Source organism: Callithrix jacchus, chromosome 8, assembly GCF_049354715.1.
Source record: "Callithrix jacchus isolate 240 chromosome 8, calJac240_pri, whole genome shotgun sequence".
Taxonomy (NCBI): domain Eukaryota; kingdom Metazoa; phylum Chordata; class Mammalia; order Primates; family Cebidae; genus Callithrix; species Callithrix jacchus.
In genome coordinates this window covers 79,126,906-79,147,927 of record NC_133509.1, presented here as the reverse complement: position 1 = coordinate 79,147,927, position 21,022 = coordinate 79,126,906, and the positions used below count along the sequence as shown (strand labels likewise).

Genomic DNA, 21,022 nt, shown 5'->3' with positions numbered 1-21,022 from the left:
TCTGGACAGGTCGGTACCATACAGATCAATATTACTACCAGTTTATGACGAAGGTGGGATTATGTCCTGATACTTAGGTTCCTGCCCCTGAGGAAAGTGCTCACAGGGCTAGACAGGTTGCTGTGCTCAGAAGTGTGGAGCCACTTATTTTTACCTCTCTTGCTATCTGTGTTTCCCTTTTGGAATGCCAGTGTCGTAGCACGTCAGTGTGTGAGTCCAGGAATCTACGTTTGACAAGCCAGTATATGAAATACTTGGTTATAATTGGTGGTGCCTTTTCTTACTTTAACTTTGATTTACAGTTTGAAGCCTGCTTTCCCAGTCTGCTTACTCCATGAAACATGAGAAAGGAATACAAGTCTGCTTATGTTCATGGAATGTAAAGGAGGAATCTGGGGCAGTAGCTGCTGAGAAGATTCTAGAACATTTTGTGGATGAAAGAATGATGTAGACTTAGAACAGTTTGTTGAAATGACCAGACAGGCTTGTATAGTGGATATTGTGGTTGTGTCCTCACTATCTCTTATTTCTTGCTCTCATTTTGTATTATTCGTGCAGTTAAGGGCAGTAGAATAGTAGTGAGAGGGCTAGAGAATGACTGTATCAAGAATTCCAGAGTGCGTTCTAATTTTTTAAACCCTAACATGTGAACCCCATCATCTTGCCCCTGTGTTCAGAGAATAAAAGTGTAAGCTAATCAGTCAGTGCTTTCTACAATGGCTTAGGAAATTTGGGGTATTTGCTGGAAAAGGATGCATGCTGGGATCTGAAAAATCAGTACTTTCACTCCTTCCAGATAGTGTGATTTCAATATGTGGAAATGATACAGAAAGTATTTTTTTGTCACCGCCAGAGAATAAAAGACATTGGATGGTGCTGATTGAAATAAAGGCAGGGGAAAGGGAAAGAAATCAGGGCTTTGATATTATTTTCAAGTTGATAAATCAAACCACACTGATGTCTTCCATTCCTCTGAACCATCCAGTTACAAGAGTCAATAAATCCTCTTTATAGTTCCAAACCAGTTTGAATTGAGTTTCCCATTACTTATAAAATTAGGAGTCTAGGCTGATACAGAATGGTAGTTTTGGAAGGATTGTAGAAAGTAATGGCTTTAATTATTTTTATTGCTCAATTTTAATATTTAGCAAAGAATAAAATATAAAACTTTCATTTTGCATGATAACCTCAACAATACACTGAATGAAGGAAATAAAATCTTGCCCAATGGTCTTTTAGTTCAAATTAAAAGGCAAAAATGAATAGCTTGCCAGATGGAAGAATATAATAGTCAACATTAAAGGGCTAATTGTTTGTCATTTAACCAGTTTGAAACTTCTCTTTATTATTTATGAAGTCTTGTTTTGAAAGTATTCCTTTAGAGTAAATCCTTTTGCATATTCTGAGTATTTTAGGAACTTGTAACTATTTAATAAATCTTCATTTAGAGAGTTTTACATGGCTGATTTTCAAATGGATTCTCGATACGAACATGGTTCAGGGTGATGATAACATCAATAAGACCTCAGAGTGTCTGTCCCTATGTATGTCTAGGTGATGCAAACTAAATGTCAAGCAGAGCACGTAAATTAGAGAAGAAGATAGTTTATTTCATCAAGGAAAAGGTAGAACAATGAACTTAGAAGGTAGACTTCTGAAATTAAATGCTTTGTATCGGGGCTAGGAAAATGCTTTTATTTTATTTATTCAAAAGCATTTATTAAGTGTTCATTCTGTACATTGTCTATACTCAGTGCTTCATGGAATAATCATCAGGCTAAAAGTTCACATTTCATATTTCAACTTGACATCACTGCTTCCATGTAGCCTTTCCTTCTTGGTCCAGATCCTTTCTCTTATTGCAGTTGGTAAGGCACCACATCACTTTGTTTTGTTATATACTATTCTTTATTGTATTCTAATGTATCTAGGGAGTAAATTACAGGGACTTTGGAGACCGTACAACTATGTGTGAATCTCGGACTCTCTACTTATAAGTTGTGTAACTTTGACAGATAATTGGCATTCTCTGAACCTTGGATTCCTGACTCATCTGTAGAATGAAGATAATGATTTCTAGCTCTTATGGTTATGTTGTTTGGGAATTAAATGACATAGTACATTTGAAGCCCCTATCATAGCGACTTAATGCTAATTAGCACATATATTATTAATACTATATGCAATTAATCATAATAGATTTAAAGTGAAAAAGTAAATTTTTATCTTAGGCTAATCATATTGAGTCAGATACATTATATTTGGTTAGTCAATAAATGCTTATTGATTTGAAATCAACTTTGACTTAGACTCTGCAGTAATATAAGATTTTGAGCTCCTGTTATTCAACCATATAGTATATAATTTATTTTATTTTATTTTACTTTTTTTGAGACAGAGTTTCGCTCTTGTTACCCAGGCTGGAGTGCAATGGCGTGATCTGGCTCACCGCAACCTCCGCCTCCTGGGTTCAGGCAATTCTCCTGCCTCAGCCTCCTAAGTAGCTGGGATTACAGGCACACACCACCATGCCCAGCTAATTTTTTGTATTTTTTTAATAGAGATGGGGTTGCACCATGTTGACCAGTGTGGTCTCGATCTCTTGACCTTGTGATCCACCTGCCTCGGCCTCCCAAAGTGCTGGGATTACAGGCTTCAGCCACCACGCCCGGCCTATAGTATATAATTTATCATCTCAACTTGCTAATAGTTAAGTGCATTGCATTTATAAAGCACGTTGCTGCTTTTAAAGTAACTTTAATGCATTTTGCATAATTTGATTCTTTGACTTTGCTGGGTAGGTGATTACCTCCATTTGATAGATATGGTAATTGGGGATTAGGAAAGAGAAAAGATGGAACTGTCAGGAAGTGGAAGAATTGAACTAAAACCTAAATTTTTAATGAGCCATGGTTTCCCTCTGTAAATATACACTGAAGTCGCCTATTCCTGATTGTTCTTACTGATTTATAGTTATGAATATGTCAACTACTGAAAATTCTTTTGGAGTAGCCTTAACTTCCTAGAAGAAAGATGGCAGAGGATAGCAAAGAAATAAAACAGAAAAAATAGCCTTAAAAAGAACTTTTAGGGAAATGAGTAGAGGTCTTTCGGAGGCACACCCAAATTTTCAAGAATGTATTTATGTCATATAAGTCTAAACTTCTGAAGATTTTTGAAAGAATATTAATTGTTATATTTTAACTATTCTTTGCTTTGTAGCAACAACCATTCTTTTGAGACAATTGTTTTCTGCAGATATTTATCTTGTGAAGAACTAAAAGGGAAAACCAAATAATCATTTCAGGACAGAGCTGCAGCGAAGGGAGAAGCAAAAATGTTTTTCAGGGCAAGCAACAATTTCAGATGACCACAAAGAAACGGATTGCTGCCCAACCAGCAGCATGTCAGCAGTATATAAATTTAATATTTTTACATTAAGGCCTTTATATTCTGAGACCTAAGGGCTGCTGAAATAATTCCCAAGGAGTAATAATAGCAGTGCTAAAAATAGCACCCTGCTATAGTTCAACTGTAACTAGAGAACACTATTGAGCCCACTTGGACTTCTGAACTACAGAACTATTTTGTTTTAAGTGATGTTGTTTGAAGCTGCTAAATTTGTGGTTATTTGTTACACAGCAATAGAAAACCAGTATAACAGTGTATAATTAGCTTCAAATTAGTAACAGGAATGAGAAAGCATATGAAAACTTAAAGGAAGGAAAGATGAATATGGCTAAAATGGGCAGGGCCGTCCTAGTTTGCAGCAAGTGTTGTACTTACCTCCAGTGCCTTCAGACATTCTATTCTTCTTGCCTTCACTTTCTCTATTAACAATGAATTTAAACAAGACCCACATCTTCACAGAAGCTTTCTTAACATCCTTACTTTATATATCTCTTGTCAGTGAACTACTATTGACAAGAGATAGCATTATAGGGGTTATTTCTGAAAATTTTCTCAGTAATTTCATTGTTTTATGTATTCTCCCCTCTCAACGTCTAAGCCTATAATCTCAATTCTCTATTTGTCTTCCCCAAGTGCAAATTAATATCAAACATCTGACTGATTAAAATATGCCTTGAATACTCTGTAGAGAAACAGTTGCATGAAATTTGTGAATTTTTGTATTCACCTTACTTAAACCAAATGAAGGTTATTTATTTCCCTGTCACACTAATTGCTAAACTTATCTCCTTCTTAATCAGGTATGGGAGGTAAGAGAGGTCATCTCAGAAGTCTGCCTATCAAACTGCCATTATTGTTATTTAGCGATTTCATGAATAGGTATACTTTCTCCATACAAATTGATTGTAAGCCACTTGAAGATAGGATGTCATCTCCTACTTTGTTAAAGCTCCCCACTGCATTTATAAGAGTACATTTTCGTTAAATACTTCTTGAATTAAATTGCTTTTTGGTGGAAGGAGAAGAATAAAATGTGGCTGTTGTCTTGAAAGCTTTTTATTTATTAAATTTGGATCTCCAGATCTAAAGCTAAGTGAAATGTCACTCAACTGTCTAGAAGCATTCACACTGATGCAGCTAACCTGTCCAGTTATTTCAGGCAATTTGCTTTAGTGCTTTGACAGCGATTGCTGTGGGACATTGGGCTTTAGAATGCAAATTTCTGAAATCCAGAGAAGAAAGTCATACATGTTTTGTAAAATGTCATCTACTGTTGGGTTCAATGAATAAAGGTGGATTGGGGTAAAAGATCTCATGTTTATGTGTTTGATCATATTGGTGTCTCTACCTTTTATCTTACTAGTCTATACTATCTAATTCAAAAAGTCAACCCTATCTTTCCAATTTTTTTGAATGATATAAATGTTTAGAAAAAAGCTAAAAATCATGCTACTTTAAGTACAGTAAAATATGTTTTAATACACTTCAAATATTGTATCAGTTCATTCTCACATTGCTATAAAGAACTACCTGAGACTGGGAAATTTATGAAGAAAAGAAGCTTAATTGTCTCATGGTTCTACATGACTGAGGAGGCCTCAGGTAACCTACAGCTGTGGCTGAAGATGAAGGGGAAGCAAAACATATCTTCTCATGGCCAGAGAAGGAGGAAGAGACAGAGAAGGGGGAGGTGCTATACACTTTTAAACATGCAGCACTAGGGGGATGGCGCTAAAACAATAGAAACTGCCCCCATGATCTAATCACCTCCTGCCAAGCCCCTCCTCCAACACTGGAAATTACAATTTGGCCTGAGATTTGGGTGGGGACACAGAGCCAAACCATATGAAATATATTAAATATGAATTAAGTATATTTTAAAGAAATACAGTAGACATTTTTCTTCTACAGGAAGGAACATGTGAATGAATGCTGACCTGACCTCTGGTATCAGGAAGGTTAGCTGCATGATAAAAGTATTGAATTCCAAGAAAGGAAAAAGAAATTTTCTTTAAGAAACATATTCTTCAAGAAGAAAAAGAGAAAAAACTTATAGTACATGAACAGAAGTATCAGAAGGGTTAATTCAGTAAGCAATTAGAAACAGCATTGAGAACTGACTTAGAATGATCAGAAAGATAATGTTCTGCTCCATCATTGGTATAAATTGTTCAGAAGAGATTTTAATTTTTCTTTTTGAGACAGGGTCTCACTCTGTCACTAGGCTGGTATGCAATGAGTGATCTTGGCTCACTGCAACCACTGCCTCCTGGGTTCAAGTGATTCTCCTGAGATTACAGTTTTTAAAAAAGTATCTCTGAGTGAGTCATCATTATTTTCTATGATCTTTATTTGCAAGTCAGAAAATCCCCTGCCACAAGGAATTTATTTCATCACGTAACTGTATGTTTCCTATCTCAACCCCAAACCTAGGACTATCACTATTTTAACCCTCCCTAATTAACTCCAAATTAGGGCAGCAAAATGTGTTTTCAGTACTTCTCAAAGTATTATATGATTTTTTTTCAGTAGAGAAATTGATAGCTGGATGCATCTGAAATTCCTTAGCAAATTTATGCTGGAGTTGGCAGGTTTTGGAGTCTCTGTCACCTGGCTGCCATCCCTCTAGTCATTAACTTCCTTTATGATTAGCCCTAATAATTAGCTTCTCTAAGGAACAAAGAATGAAATAATCATCTTTCATATTTGAAGGTGATGCTGCCAACATTTACTGTCTGCACTATATTTATCATCACTGCAAGACTTGTGCTTGACTTTTTATAGAGATGAGAGTTTGAGTCATATCTTCCTCAGTTGCCTTTTTTGGCCAGTGACAAGAAAAAAAGAAAGCAGAGAAAAAGGGTTATAGCTGTGAGTGCAGAACAGTAGCAGTTCTCTGATACCTTCAAGTAAAAAAAAAATTAAGAAATGAATCTTATAATGACAAAGGCTATTATTATATACAAATGCAATATTTTGCAACACATCTGTCTCCAAATAGCTCTTAGGTCTCTGTAAAGATCTCTTCTCTGTAAAGAACACACCAATAACATTGACTGGTTCACTTGTTATGTTTTATAGTTACCTTTCTCATATTTTTAATGAAATCTTTCAATTAAACTATCTCTTTGAAAAGGAGTGCATTTAAACCCAGTAGTGGCACTTAACAGCGCAAGAACAGTCCTTTTTCTTCCCTTTGGTGCCACTATCTAGACCAGAATAAGAACAAATTGTAATAGCAAGAAGTTAAGTTCTTAGAGGAGTTTTCATTAGAATTGTAGAAATGGGCAAGCTGGTGTTTTCGCTAAGCTGAATTTCAAATGGCTGACTAGATATAACACGGTTAGACTGCTATTTTCTTGCAAAGTTACTACAGAAAAGGCTATAGAAATGTCACTGATTATTTGTGGCATCATTAATATTTTAAAGCATGACATTATAAAATATTTAAATGTAAATATTTTGATGTGAGTGTCTTAATACAGTTGCAGCACACTAAGATTAGAAAGGTCTCAAATGCAGCATTTTAATTAAATCCATAAAGAACGCTTCTTTAACTTTGATGCAAGCTCTTGTTTAAATCCAATATAAAGCTTGCATTTGTTGATTGCTTCTACAAATTATGTGCCTCACAGTCGTACTTTTTTTTTTCCTCCACTTTTTCTGAGACAAATGATCATTCTTCTGTTTGGAGTTTTTCCTAAACAATTTATTTAGAGAATTGAGTTTATAAGGCCTGTTTACATGAACCTTAATTATCATATGCCTCTTTAGGTTCAGAAGACAAGGTTCTTCTTGTTAGTTTCCTGCTTAATGGATAAGCCTTTGTGTATTCATGGAGCCAATAAATCTATGTACTTTTAACATTTATTAATATTTTGGTGCCAACATTGTTATTTTCTGCAAAAAAAGTGCCTTGTAGAGACTTTAGCAATATCATCATCACTGTTTACTGAATGCCTAAATTGGGCATAAAGAGGAATAGAATATTTTCTATTTCAGAATGTAGCTGTGTTCAGACTGCATAAATATTGATCTCATATCCTTATACAACTGTGAACTGTGTTGACAGATAGTTAGGAAGTTAAAATTTCATTCCTCTGTCCCTTCCTTCTTTTTCTCTTTTATTACTCACTGAGTGCTTGCTGTGAGCTAGGCACTATGCCAGGCTCTGAGGGAATAATATAGTGCAATAGATAAAATCCCAAGAAGCTTACATTTAAGAAATAAACATAATAAATCTTTTAAAGTCAGTATTTACACTTCTTTCTTGCCCTGTAGTGTGCCCAGTCCCAGATGGTGTATCATGATTAGTGTAAGACTGAGACTGTAAGCCATTTATGGTCATGTTGTCACCTACTTCTCCAGCCTTCCTTGAAGTGAGTGCTGGCCACCTGACTCAATAATGGCCAATAAGAAATAAGATGAAATGAATTTCTGGGAGGATTGGTGGAAACATTTTGTTGCACTGGTAAATTAAACAGGCATTGATAGCACCATCCATTCTCCTCTCTTTTATCCATTTGTTTTTGTCTTCAATGTAGTCATAAATCATTGGCAGGCACCTAGTGACCATGGAGGAAATGGCCAAGGAATTGGAGACACCACAGAGTTACTGAACTAATACCTGCAGTCTCTTATCTGCAAACTGACTTTTATGTGAGAAAAATAAACTCTGTTACTTGAATCACTATTGGTTAAAGTCTTTGTTACTTCAAGTTGAATGCATCCTAACTGTTACAAAGAGTAAGTGGGCAATTATGTACAGGGTAATAAATGCTGTGATAGGGTATTTACAAGTGCTATTTTGAACATCTTAGGATAGTCTTGCCATTTGGGTTCAGAGCAGGCTTTTTGGAAGACTGACACCTAAGATGATCCTCAGTTTAATTTAGGCTCCCTGGCCAGTTCATTGCACTGAGTCATCGATATTGGAATCGTGATATTCACTAAGTATTTCATAATTTTTGTATATGTGTGTTAACTTCTTTCTTTGTAGATGGACAGCAGTGTTCATTTTTTTCCCTTTTTATTGCATTTTAAGTTTTGGGGTACATGTGCAGGACATGCAAGATAGTTGCATAGGTACACACATGGCAGTGTGATTTGCTGTCTTCCTCCCCTTCACCCACATCTGGCATTTCTCCCCCTGCTATCCCTCCCCAGCCTCCCCCCGCTGTCCCTCCCCTATTCCCCCCAATAGACCCCAGTGTGTAGTGCTCCCCTCCCTGTGTCCATGTGTTCTCGCTGTTCACCACCCGTCTATGAGTGAGAACATGTGGTATTTCATTTTCGGTTCTTGTGTCAGTTTGCTGAGAATGATGTTCTCCAGATTCATCCATGTCCCTACAAACGACATGAACTCATCGTTTTTTATTGCTGCATAATATTCCATGGTGTATATGTGCCACATTTTCCCAATCCGGTCTATCATCGATGGGCATTTGGGTTGGTTCCAGGTCTTTGCTATTGTAAATAGTGCTGCAATGAACATTCATGTGCATGTGTCCTTATACTAGAACGATTTATAGCCCTTTGGATATATACCCAGTAATGGGATTGCTGGGTCAAATTGAATTTCTATTGCTAGGTCCTTGAGGAATCACCACACTGTCTTCCACAATGGTTGAACTAATTTACACTCCCACCAGCAGTGTAAAAGTGTTCTTATGTCTCCACATCCTCTCCAGCATCTGTTGTCTCCAGATTTTTTAATGATCGCCATTCTAACTGGCATGAGATGGTATCTCAATGTAGTTTTGATTTGCATTTCTCCAAGGACCAGTGATGATGAGCATTTTTTGATATGTTTGTTGGCCTCATGTATGTCTTCTTTTGTAAAGTGTCTGTTCATATCCTTTGCCCATTTTTAAATGGGCTTGTTTGTTTTTTTCTTGTAAATCTGTTTTAGTTCTTTGTAAATTCTGGATATCAGCCCTTTGTCAGATGGGAAAACTACAAAAATTTTTTCCCATTCTGTGGTTGCTGATTCACCTTAATGACTGTTTCTTTTGCTGTGCAGAAGCTGTGGAGTTTGATCAGGTCCCATTTGTTTATTTGGGCTTCTGTTGCCAATGCTTTTGGTGTTTTGGTCATGAAGTCCTTGCCTACTCCTATGTCCTGAATGGTTTTGCCTAGATTTTCTTCTAGGGTTTTTATGGTGCCAGGTCTTATGTTTAAGTCTTTAGTCCATCTGGAGTTAATTTTAGTGTAAGGTCTCAGGAAGGGGTCCAGTTTCTGCTTTATGCACATGGCTAGCCAGTTTTTCCAACACCATTTGTTAAACAGGGAGTTCTTTCACCATTGCTTGTTTTTGTCAGGTTTATCAAAGATTATATGGTAGTAGGTATGTTGTGTTGCCTCCAATGCCTCTGTACTGTTCCATTGGTCTATATCTCTGTTTTGGTACCAGTACCATGCTGTTTTGATTACTGTAGCCTTGTAGTATAGTTTGAAGTCCGGTAGTGTGATGCCTCCTGATGTGTTCTTTTTGCTTAGAATTGACTTGGCTATGCAGGCTCTCTTTTGGTTCCATATGAAGTTCATGGTGGTTTTTTCCAGTTCTGTGAAGAAAGTCAATGATAGCTTAATGGGGATAGCGCTGATTCTGTAAATTACTTTGGGCAGTATAGCCATTTTCACGATAATAATTCTTCCTAACCATGAACATGGAATGTTTCTCCATCTGTTTGTGTCCTCTCTGATTTTGTTGAGCAGTGATTTGTAGTTTTCCTTGAAGAGGTCCCTTACGTTCCTTGTGAGTTGTATTCCTAGGTATTTTATTCTTTTTGTAGCAATTGTGAATGGCAGTTCGTTCTTGATTTGACTCTTTTTAAGTCTGTTATTGGTGTATAGGAATGCTTGTGATTTTTGCACGTTGAATTTATATCCTGAGACTTTGCTGAAGTTGCTTATCAGTTTCAGGAGTTTTTGGGCTGAGGCAATGGGGTCTTCTAGGTATACTATCATGTCATCTGCAAATAGAGATAATTTGGTTTCCCCCTTTCCTATTTGAATACCCTTTATTTCTTTTTCTTGCCTGATTGCTCTGGCTAGGACTTCCAGTACTATATTGAATAGGAGTGGTGAGAGAGGGCATCCTTGTCTAGTGCCAGATTTCAAAGGGAATGCTTCCAGTTTTTGCCCATTCAGTATGATATTGGCTGTTGGTTTGTCATAAAGAGCTTTTATTATTTTGAGATACATTCCATCAAAACTGAGTTTGTTGAGGGTTTTTAGCATAAAGGGCTGTTGAATTTTGTCAAAGGCCTTCTCTGCATCAATTGAGATAATCATGTGGTTTTTGTTTTTGTTTTTGTTTATGTGGTGAATTACGTTTATAGAGTTGCGTATGTTGAACCAGCCTTGCATCCCTGGGATGAATCCTACTTGATCATGGTGGATAAGCTTGTTGATGTGCTGTTGCAAAATGCCTGCCAGTATTTTATTGAAGATTTTTGCGTCTATGTTCATCATGGATATTGGCCTGAAGTTTTCTTTTCTTGTTGAGTCTCTGCCGGGTTTTGGTATCAGGATGATGTTGGTCTCACAAAATGATTTGGGAAGGATTCCCTCTTTTTGAATTATTTGGAATAGTTTCAGAAGGAATGGTACCAGCTCCTCTTTGTGTGTCTGGTAGAATTCGGCTGTGAACCTGTCTTGACCTGGGCTTTTTTTTTGTGTGGTAGGCTCTTAATTGCTGCCTTGACTTCTGACCTTGTTATTGGTCTATTCATAGTTTCAGCTTCCTCCTGGTTTAGGCTTGGGAGGACACAGGAGTCCAGGAATTTATCCATTTCTTCCAGGTTTACTAGTTTATGTGCATAGAGTTGTTTGTAATATTCTCTGATGATGGTTTGAATTTCTGTGCAATTTTTGGTAATTTCCCCTATATCGTTTTTTATTGTGTTATTTGGTTATTTTCTCTTATCTTTTTGATCAGTCTGGCTAGTGGTCTGTCTATTTTGTCGATCTTTTCAAAAAACCAGCTCTTGGATTTATTGATTATTTGAAGGGTTTTTCGTGTCTCTATCTCCTTCAGTTTTGCTCTGATCTTAGTTATTTCTTGTCTTCTGCTAGGTTTTGAGTTTTTTTGATCTTGCTCCTCTAGCTCTTTCAATTTTGATGATAGGGTGTCAATTTTGGAACTCTCCACTCTTCTCATGTGGGCACTTATTGCTATATATTTTCCTCTAGAGACTGCTTTAAATGTGTCCCAGAGATTCTGGTATGTTGTGTCTTTTTTCTCATAAGTTTCGAAGAACTACTTTATTTCTACCTTCATTTCATTGTTTATCCAGTCAACATTCAAGAGCTAGTTGTTCAGTTTCCATGAAGCTGTGTGGTTCTGACTTAGGTTCTGAATTCTGAGTTCTAACTTGATTGCACTGTGGTCTGAGAGACTGTTTCTTATGATTTCAGTTGTTTTGCATTTGCTGAAGAGTGATTTACTTCCAATTATGTTGTCAATTTTAGAGTAGGTGTGATGTGGTGCTGAGAAGAATGTATATTCTGTGGATTTGGGGTGGAGAGTTCTGTAAATGTCTATCAGATTTGCTCATTCCAGGTCTGAGTTCAAGTCCTGAATATCCTTGTTAATTTTTTGTCTGGTCGATCTGTCTAATATTGACCGTGGAGTGTTAAAGTCTCCCACTATTATTGTGTGGGAGTCTAAGTCTCTTTGTAAGTCTTTAAGAACTTGCCTTATGTATCTGGGTGCTCCTGTATTGGGTCCATATATATTTAGGATCATTAGCTCTTCTTGTTGTATCGATCCTTTTACCATTATGTAATGTCCTTCTTTGTCTCTTTTGATCTTTGTTGCTTTAAAGTCTATTTTATCAGAGACGAGAATTGCAACTCCTGCTTTTTTTGCTCTCCATTTGCTTGGTAAATCTTACTCCATCCCTTTATTTTGAGCCTTTATGTATGTTTGCATGTGTGATGGGTTTCCTGGATAGAGCACACTGATGGGTTTTAGTTTTTTATCCAATTTGCCAGTCTATGTCTTTTGATTGATGCATTTAGCCCATTTACATTTAGGGTTAATATTGTTATGTGTGAATTTGATACTGCCATTTTGATGCTAGCTGGCTGTTTTGCCCATTAGTTGATGCAGATTCTTCATTTTGTTTATGCTTTTTCGCATTTGGTATGTTTTTGGAATGCCTGGTACTGGTTATTCCTTTCTATGTGTAGTGCCTCTTTCAGGAGCTCTTGTAAAGCAGGCCTGGTGGTGACAAAATCTCTGAGTACTTGCTTGTTTGCAAAGGATTTTATTTTTCCTTCACTTATGAAGCTCAGTTAGGCTGGATATGAAATTCTGGGTTGAAAGTTTCTTCTTTAAGGATGTTGAATATTGGCCCCCACTCTCTTCTGGCTTGTAGGATTTCTGCCAAGAGATCTGCTGTGAGTCTGATGGGCTTCCCTTTGTGGGTGACTCGACCTTTCTCTCTGGCTGCCCTTAGCATTTTCTCCTCATTTCAACCCTGGTGAATCTGTTGATTATGTGCCTTGGGTTTGCTGTTCATGCAGAATATCTTTGTGGTGTTCTCTGTATTTCCTGGACTTGAATATGGCCTGCCTTGCTAGGTTGGGGAAATTTTCCTGGATAATATCCTGAAGAGTATTTTCCAGCTTGGCTTCATTCTCTTCATCACATTCAGGTACACCTATCAAATGTAGATTAAGTCTCTTCACATAGTCCCACATTTCTTGTAGACTTTGTTCATTCTTTTTTGCACTTTTTTCTCTAATCTTGGCTTCTCATTTTATTTCATTGAGTTGATCTTCGACCTCTGATATCCTTTCTTCTGCTTGGTTAATTCCGCTGTTGAGACTTGTGCACGCTTCACCAAGTTCTCTTGTTGTGATTTTTAGCTCCATCAATTCACTCTCATTTCTCTCTACATTGTCCATTCTTGTTATCATTTCCTCAAATATTTTTTCAAGGTTCTTAATTTCTTTACATTGAGTTAGGGCATGTTCTTTTAGCTCACACAAGTTTACCCACCTTCTGAAGTCTGATTCTGACCTTTCATCACACTCATTCTTTGTCCAGCTTTGTTCCTTGCTTGTGAGGGATTGTGGTCCTTTGTAGGAGGCGAGGTGTTTCAGTTTCGGGTGTTTTCCTCCTTTTTTGTGCTGGTTTCGTCCCATCTTTGTGGATTTATCCTCCTGTCGTCTGAGTAGTTGCTGACTTTTCAATTGGGTCTCTGAGTGGACACCCAGATTGTTGATGATGAATTATTTCTGTTTCTTAGTTTTTCTTCTAACAGTCTAGCCCCTCTGCTGTAGGACTGCTGAGGTCCACTCCAGGCATTGCTTGCCTGGGGTATACCTGTAGCAGCTGCGGAACAGTGAGGGATGCTACCAGTTTCTTCTTCTGCTATCTTTGTCCCAGAATGATGCCCGCCAAATGTCAGTCTGATCAGTCCTTTTTGAGGTGACTCTTTGGATATACAGGGGTCAGGGAGCTGCTTGAGGAGACGGTCTGTACTTTATAGGAGCTCAAGTGCTGAGCTGTGAGCTCCGTTGTTCATTCAGCGCTGCTAGGCAGGTATGTTTAAGTCCTCATAAAGCCCCTTTTTTTTCCTCAGGTGCTCTGTCTCGGGGGGTTAGGGCTTTATTTATGAGTATTCATTGCACTGTCCTGCCCAGCAAGAGGCAGTCTAGTCACTACCTACCTGCTGAGGCTCTGCCCTTCTGCCATGGGCTTCGCCCTGCTGCTATGGCTCTGCCCTGTTGCCATGGGCTCTGCCCTGCTGCCAAGTGTATTTCCTTGTAGTCCTGTTTCTATGGGTGTGGTTGGAACTAGCATGGTGATTGTTGCCCACCTCTGTATTGGCATACTCTCTCTGTTATGGCGGGTTGCCTCACCAATGGCAGGCTATGTCAGCAATTGGAGAGTACCTCCATAGGGGCAGAATGCCTCGGTAATGGCAGACGCCCCTCCCCCACCGAGCTGCACTGTCCTGGGTTCAGCTGTGCTTGCTGTGAAACTCTCAACCCCAAGCGTTTCCAATGGCTGTCTTCTTTGTTTTTGTGGGGGTGGGACCCGCCAAGCCTGATCCACTGGCTCCCTGCCCCAGAGCCCTTTTGTTTTTTTTTTAAGTTGAATGGTTGACTCTCTCCCAGGTGTTTTCGTCGCCTGCTGAAAGGGCACCAGGGTCTGTTTGATTTCCCATGCAGTGACCCACTGCGCCGGCTCAAACATCACTGCCCAGGAATCTCATGTCCTGGCTTACTGTTTAAGTCCCGTTTAATCAGACAAATGTGCTAAATTGCCTTCCCAAATCTCAAATTGCTGGTTTAACAGGGCAACCAGACCAGTGTATTTTGCACGGAGTGCCACTGCGCTGCGGCTCCAGCCAAAATGGCCGCGCCAGCTGAAACAGCTGTGCTGGTATCCCGTGGGACTCCTACAGCTGGGAATTTCCTGGTCTGTGGGAAATAAAGATCCATCTGTAAATGCAGTGTACACTCACCCTCTGTGCTTTCACTGAGAGCTGCAATCCTGAGTTGCTCCTATAGTGCCATCTTCCCCCTTCCTCCTCCTTTTTATATATGTTTATATTTCTAAAAGGATTTTGTTTTCTTCAAACTTATAAATAAAGATGATAGTTCAACTTTGCTGTAGGATAATTTAGTTATGATATCATTAGAGGCTCCAATACTCCTGGTTGAAACAGAGGTCACTTAGCTACTCCTTTGGCAGCATCTGTGCAGATGTGGCATTGCCTTCGGGTCAAGTCTGCTTTAAGCACCTCAATTCCATTAGGAGACTGGCTGTTAAAGCAGAAGGAGCTGTATTTAGCCTGTAACATAGAAAAATAACAATATGGGTACTTGAAAGAGGCATTATCTGAGCTCACCGTTGCTCAATACCTAGTGAAAACTTGGTTGAGAGGAAGAGTATATATGCAGGTTTGGCCAAACAATTTACTGTTTATTCCAAAAATCAGTCACTGGCTCATACCAGGTAAGCAGAGAGCCAGGAACCTCATTCTGTTTCTGGTCGCCCCTGTAGGAATGCTTTTGCTAAGTTACACTTTGATATTACATCACTGGACTACATTGAAGGTGTTAAAGGAAATAGTCCTATGCGACACATTGCCAAGTCTATTCTTAGGCTGCTGTTAACGGTGCTGTTTACTATCTCACACAATTTACTATCTCTCAGCTCTACATGAAAGTATCTTTTTTGTTCTTCTGTGGAATTGGTGCATTTCATCTTCTGAACACTGAGAAACATGTACAGTAATTGTTCATGCTTTCCCATTTGGTGTGACTTTTATAATTCCCAATGTTTGGCTTATTTTTTACAAATGAACAGGCTTTTGATATGCCTTTTTTTCTTTTAAGGCTAATCTCATTCATGGATCCATCTTATATTTCTTACTTTCATGTTTCTTTTCCCCTCAATTTATTCCTATTTTGGAATTTGGTTTTACTACATTTTGTGGACTTGAACTGAATAAATTTTTGTGGAACGTCTCCACATTTGTGCTGGTATAAGGCAGGGTATGTGTGCACACATACAAACAAGAAACATGAGAGGAAGTGCATTTTGCTTGTAGCACTTCAGAATCAAACGTTATTTTTTTTTCTGTTGGTTGAGACAAGTGAATTTGGGTAGGAGTTGTTTTGAAAGTATGTCCTCAACACGACTCTTAATATTAGAAGGAATGTTTTTAACCTTTCCCCCCCTCCCTTGAGTTAACTTTACTTTGGCTTAAAAGTGTTTTTGGTTGAGAAAGAAAGTTTAAAATTGATAGTTCTCACAGCAGTGTTTGCAATTAAAGTAGAAGCTTGGGGAGAGAAGGTTGGGGAATGTCTGAGGAAGATTTTCCTTTTTCTTTTTTCCGCCTTTTCAGCTTTAGCTCTAAATCAGACTTTTTTGACTTTAAAGCACTAGTTTGAAACTATCTGGCAGTCTGAGTCTAAAATATCACTTAAGAATATTTTTCCTTTATAATCATAAAGATTAATGACAACTAAACACTCTAGATAGCATATTTATGATTCTGATGTCTTTTGAACTTAATAGTGGGTGAATTTAATGTTAATCATACATTTAATTGCATGAGATTTGTTATAAGAGACACTGGAGAAGATGGATAATTTTTCTATTAAGGCAGGCATTGAAGAAATGGGTATATTTTGGACTTTGAAGGAATCTGAATTAGTCAGGAATTTCCTCCTCTGACACCCGGTGAGATTCCAAATGAACCTAAGGGGATTACTTCCTACAGAGACCTCCAGCATTTTTAGTAGGGTGGTGAGGTTAGATAGGGGAAGATTTTCTTCATTTATTTATTACCACTCTACCACATCATAGAGGCAAAAGTAGAGGGGAAGATGGCCCCAGTGGTAAAGAAGATACTTGAGTTCGGGAATCAGCTCCCCGTCTCTGACCAATCTGAACAGGCTTTTGCCAAAGATAGCTGCTCAGTGCTTAATTTATCCATGAGAGGAATATGCAGTCAGGATCTTGGCCTCCATTACCTGTGACTGAACTCTCTGTTGTATGGAATCAGTACTGGCAGGGAGAAGAATCTCCAGAGTAGGGGTCACAGGGTCCCCTCTCCATCCCCAACACACACACACACACACACACACACACACATATGCATACACATTCTCGAAAGGAGAGAAGTGTGCTACATTAGACTCACCTACCTGATCTTAGGGAGCCTGGAGCAGATATTCCCCTACCCCAGATACTGAGGATGCAGGAAGCAGAGGCTTAGATTACTGGAGCTGGCAGGAGTAACATTTAGGAAAAGCACATTTGATGTGGAAAGACGTAAGATATTTATTTAGAAAAGAATATGGCTGAGATAACACAGGAGATATTTATCTTTTATTCTTCTTATATTTTCCATTTTTCTTTCCAAGGTGTCAAATGGATAATATGCTCTTTTGTGTTTACAGTCTCAGGGGATGGATGTAGCAGAACAATCAGCAGAAAGTCACATGCCTAACATTTCCTTTCACTTAGTTCCTCAAGATTTAATCCTGGAGTGCAGAGAGGATTTGCAGATATAGACAAAGTGTCTTATCCAAGAAGAAGGAGAGCAGGAGTTCACTTCAAAGTAGAGAGACAGAGAGAGTCCTCCAGTGTCTGCCATAGTTCCAGCCACATCACAGAGGGTAGGAAGGAGTGAGCCTCCAGGATCCGCAGCCTTTTCTTACCTTGCTTGTCAATGAGATATTTATCATCCTTGTTTACAGGGCTTGTCAGTCCGGAGCCTTAGATGAGCCTCCATGATCTTCAGCAAGTCTCTCTATGTTCCTGTCTGCCTCCCTACTGTACATGGTTCTTACTTCTCGGGGGCTTTGCTGCCTAACCTGTTGGTTTTAGTTGTTGGCCCTCCATATTTTGTAGACCCACAGAATTTTCTCTCTTTCTTCATTTCCCTCTCTCTGTCTCTCTTTTCTTCACCTGGAAGAAATCCGTTGTGTTTTTAACCCCAGGGAGGAAATCTTTTTCTTTTTTACATTTCTGACTGTCAGAAACACTGTCAATGTTTGGGGATCCTCTACTTTTAATCCCCTCTATAAAACTCCCGAGATCAGGCTTTGGAAGATAATAGAAAAATTGTAAGCTACTTTCCTTTTTGTTCCATATTTATCTCTAGTAAAGGGCACAGTCTAGTTGCCTGCTTGAATTCAGGAGAGAACAAAGAGAAAAGTACAGGAAGAAAAAGTAGTAGCAGATCAGTAATTCAAAACATTATTCCGGCCAAGTGGGCATTGTGGGGGTATGTGTATGAGAGAGCAAACAAATTAAAGTGAATTTGGTAAATATTTACTTAGCCCCACTTGTCTAGGAACTGTTGTAAATACAGACTACCCTCTCTTCCCACCAACATCTTACATGGCGTTAGTATTTTTTATGTTGGTTGGTTGGTGTTGGGATACTTCAAGCACTTAGTAAGTGAATGTGAAGGTTACTACCCTTTAAAAAATGTGGTGCTTGAATGTGTTGCAGGTGGAAATGTGGGGGACTTGTAGCTTAGAAATGATGTGGAATGAGGAGGAGAAAAGAACAGGACAGAGAATGGAGGTAGGGGAATGTCATTCTCTCCATGGTTTGAGAGGAGGCAAAGTTTAATCTCTTCTTAAGAGGGAGGCAGCTGTATGAAGAGGAGATCTAGGAGTTGCAGTCCCAGATCTCCGACACGTCTGTGGTGCTGTCCATGGACAACAGCCGCTCTCTGGACATGGACAGCATCATTGCCAAGGTCAAGGCGCAGTACGAGGAGATCGCCAACCGCAGCCGGGCTGAGGCGGAGAGCATATACCAGATCAAGTATGAGGAGTTGCAGATGCTGGCTGGGAAGCACGGGGATGACCTGCGGCGTACGAGGACTGAGATCTCCGAGATGAACCGGAACATCAGCCAGCTCCAGGCTGAGATCGAGGGCCTCAAAGGCCAGATGGCTTCCCTGGAGGCCGCCATTAGCGATGCTAAGCATTGCGGGGAGCAGGCACGCAAGGATGCTCATACCAAGCAGCAGGAGCTGGAGTCCGCCCTGCAGCGGGCCAAGCAGGACATGGCAAAGCAGCTGCGTGAGTACCAGGAGCTGATGAATGTCAAACTGGCCCTGGACATCGAGATCTCCACCTACCGCAAGCTACTGGAGGGCGAGGAGAGCCGGCTGGAGTCCGGGATGCAGAACATGAGTATCCACACGAAGACCACCAGCGGCTATGCAGGTGGTCTGAGCTCTGCCTATGGGGGCCTCACAAGCCCTGGCCTCAGCTACGGCCTGGGCTCCAGCTTTGGCTCTGTCACGGGCTCCAGCTCCATCAGCCGCACCAGCTCCACCAAGGCTGTGGGTGTGAAGAAGATTGAGATCCGCGATGGGAGGCTGGTGTCCGAGTCCTCTGACATCCTGCCCAAGTGAACAGCTGCAACAGCCCCTCCCAGCCTGCCCCTCCTGAGGCTGCCCCAGAGCCCAGGAGGGAGGTTGCTGTGCAGGGGAGCGCAGGGAACAGGAGACCCACCTGACGCTCAGCCCTAGCCCTCAGCCCACCGGCGGGGAGTTTACTGCCTGGGGACCCCCCTTGCCCATGCCGCCAGTTGCAAAACAATTCAATTGCTTTTTTTTTTTTTGGTCCAAAATAAAATCTCAGCTAGCTCAGAAAAAAAAAAAAAAAAAGAGGGAGCTACTAAGTCATGTCTTATATTGACAGCCACTACTTTTGAGTGGCGTATGCCCCCTCATTATTCCTCCCTCTACTCTCTGTGTTTAACTTTTGATTCTTTTCTAGCTTTTTTCTTTCAATTTTGCACTTTTGTTAAATGAAGGTTTCACATATTAGCTTTACTCGAAAGCATTTGATTTAGCCCTCTACCGGAGGACTGAGCTTTGATGTAATGCTGGGCACTTTGTAAAGTCTCTTCCTCCCTTATACTTCTGCTCCTTTTGTTTATACCTGGGCATGAGATGTGTCTGATGACCCACTGAGCCACATAAAGGATCTCTGAAAAACAGAGACAATGGCTGGGCCGACAGGCCCCTGAAGTGCACCTCTAGATTGTGGCTGAGGCAATAAACCTCTCCATCACACTGCTCATCACTGATGTCCCCTCAGGAGGGCCTCCTTCCTTGGAGCTGGCACCTGTAGTGCTGCGGTTTGGGTTAATGTGGTCTTGTTGAGGAGGATGCTGTTTTTCAGTGTCTTCAGTTCCCGCCGTACTTTGAAAAAGGTGAGAAATGCCTATTGATCAGTTGGCTGTGGGAGGAGGCCTTGCCAAAATGACTCTATAGGCACTCCCAGCAGAGCTCTTATGTCCGCCGTGCATGCTGACCAGATCTGCACCCATCCCAGGGTGCTTTTTAATTGGAGTGGCTGTTCAAACCGTCGTGTGATTTCACAGTTTTCATTTTCCCCGACTATACTCTAGGCTTCAGCTCTTTAAGTAGGAAAGAGAATGGTTTACTTTTCAGTATTCTCTTTTTCATTCAAAAACAGCTCATAGGATGTTTTAAAGGAGTTCGAGCAAATGAGAATGGTTGACTCAGTTATCTGTACTAGGGTAAATTAGCAATTATTAAAAACAAAGGAAACTCTTTTGATCCCCATCACTATAGAATTACCATCAAACTTACCTTCTTCGCTGATAACAAAAGTTTGCCAAGTAAGCTGATTCTGCTTGCTTCTCAAGCACCCAGGGATATTTTAAGAGAAGGGGCCAATTGAAAGGGCTCTTTGAAAAGAAAATACAGTGTTTAATTCCCCACCCATGATTACCTAAGGCCTACTCCTTCTTGCTGCAGAAGCAACTTCTTGTATGAGCTAGGACGCCACATTCCAGCAATCTGATTCTTATTAGCTAGGGCATCCTGAGCAAATAGCTTAACTATTCTGTATAATCTGTAAAATGGGAAGAATAATAATGAATTAAATGAGGTATTATTTGTAAAGAGCTTTAAAAATATCTGATACTAGGTGAACTCTGATGATTCTCCATCAGGCTTTCCCTTAGGCAGCCTCTCAGTGCCAGGGTACCCCTTCCTCTAGGATCTCCTTCGTGGTTCTTAAATCAGGTGTGAAAGGGAGAAACCAGTATATTTTAATAAACTGTCTTCCTGCTTCC

The 21,022-nt window shown here is 39.7% G+C and overlaps 1 pseudogene; it reads left to right on the top strand.

The window, feature by feature from the left end:
- Positions 1–12,136: 12,136 nt before the first annotated feature.
- On the top strand, positions 12,137–19,576 carry LOC128928956 (keratin, type II cytoskeletal 8 pseudogene; annotated as a pseudogene).
- Positions 19,577–21,022: the final 1,446 nt, after the last annotated feature.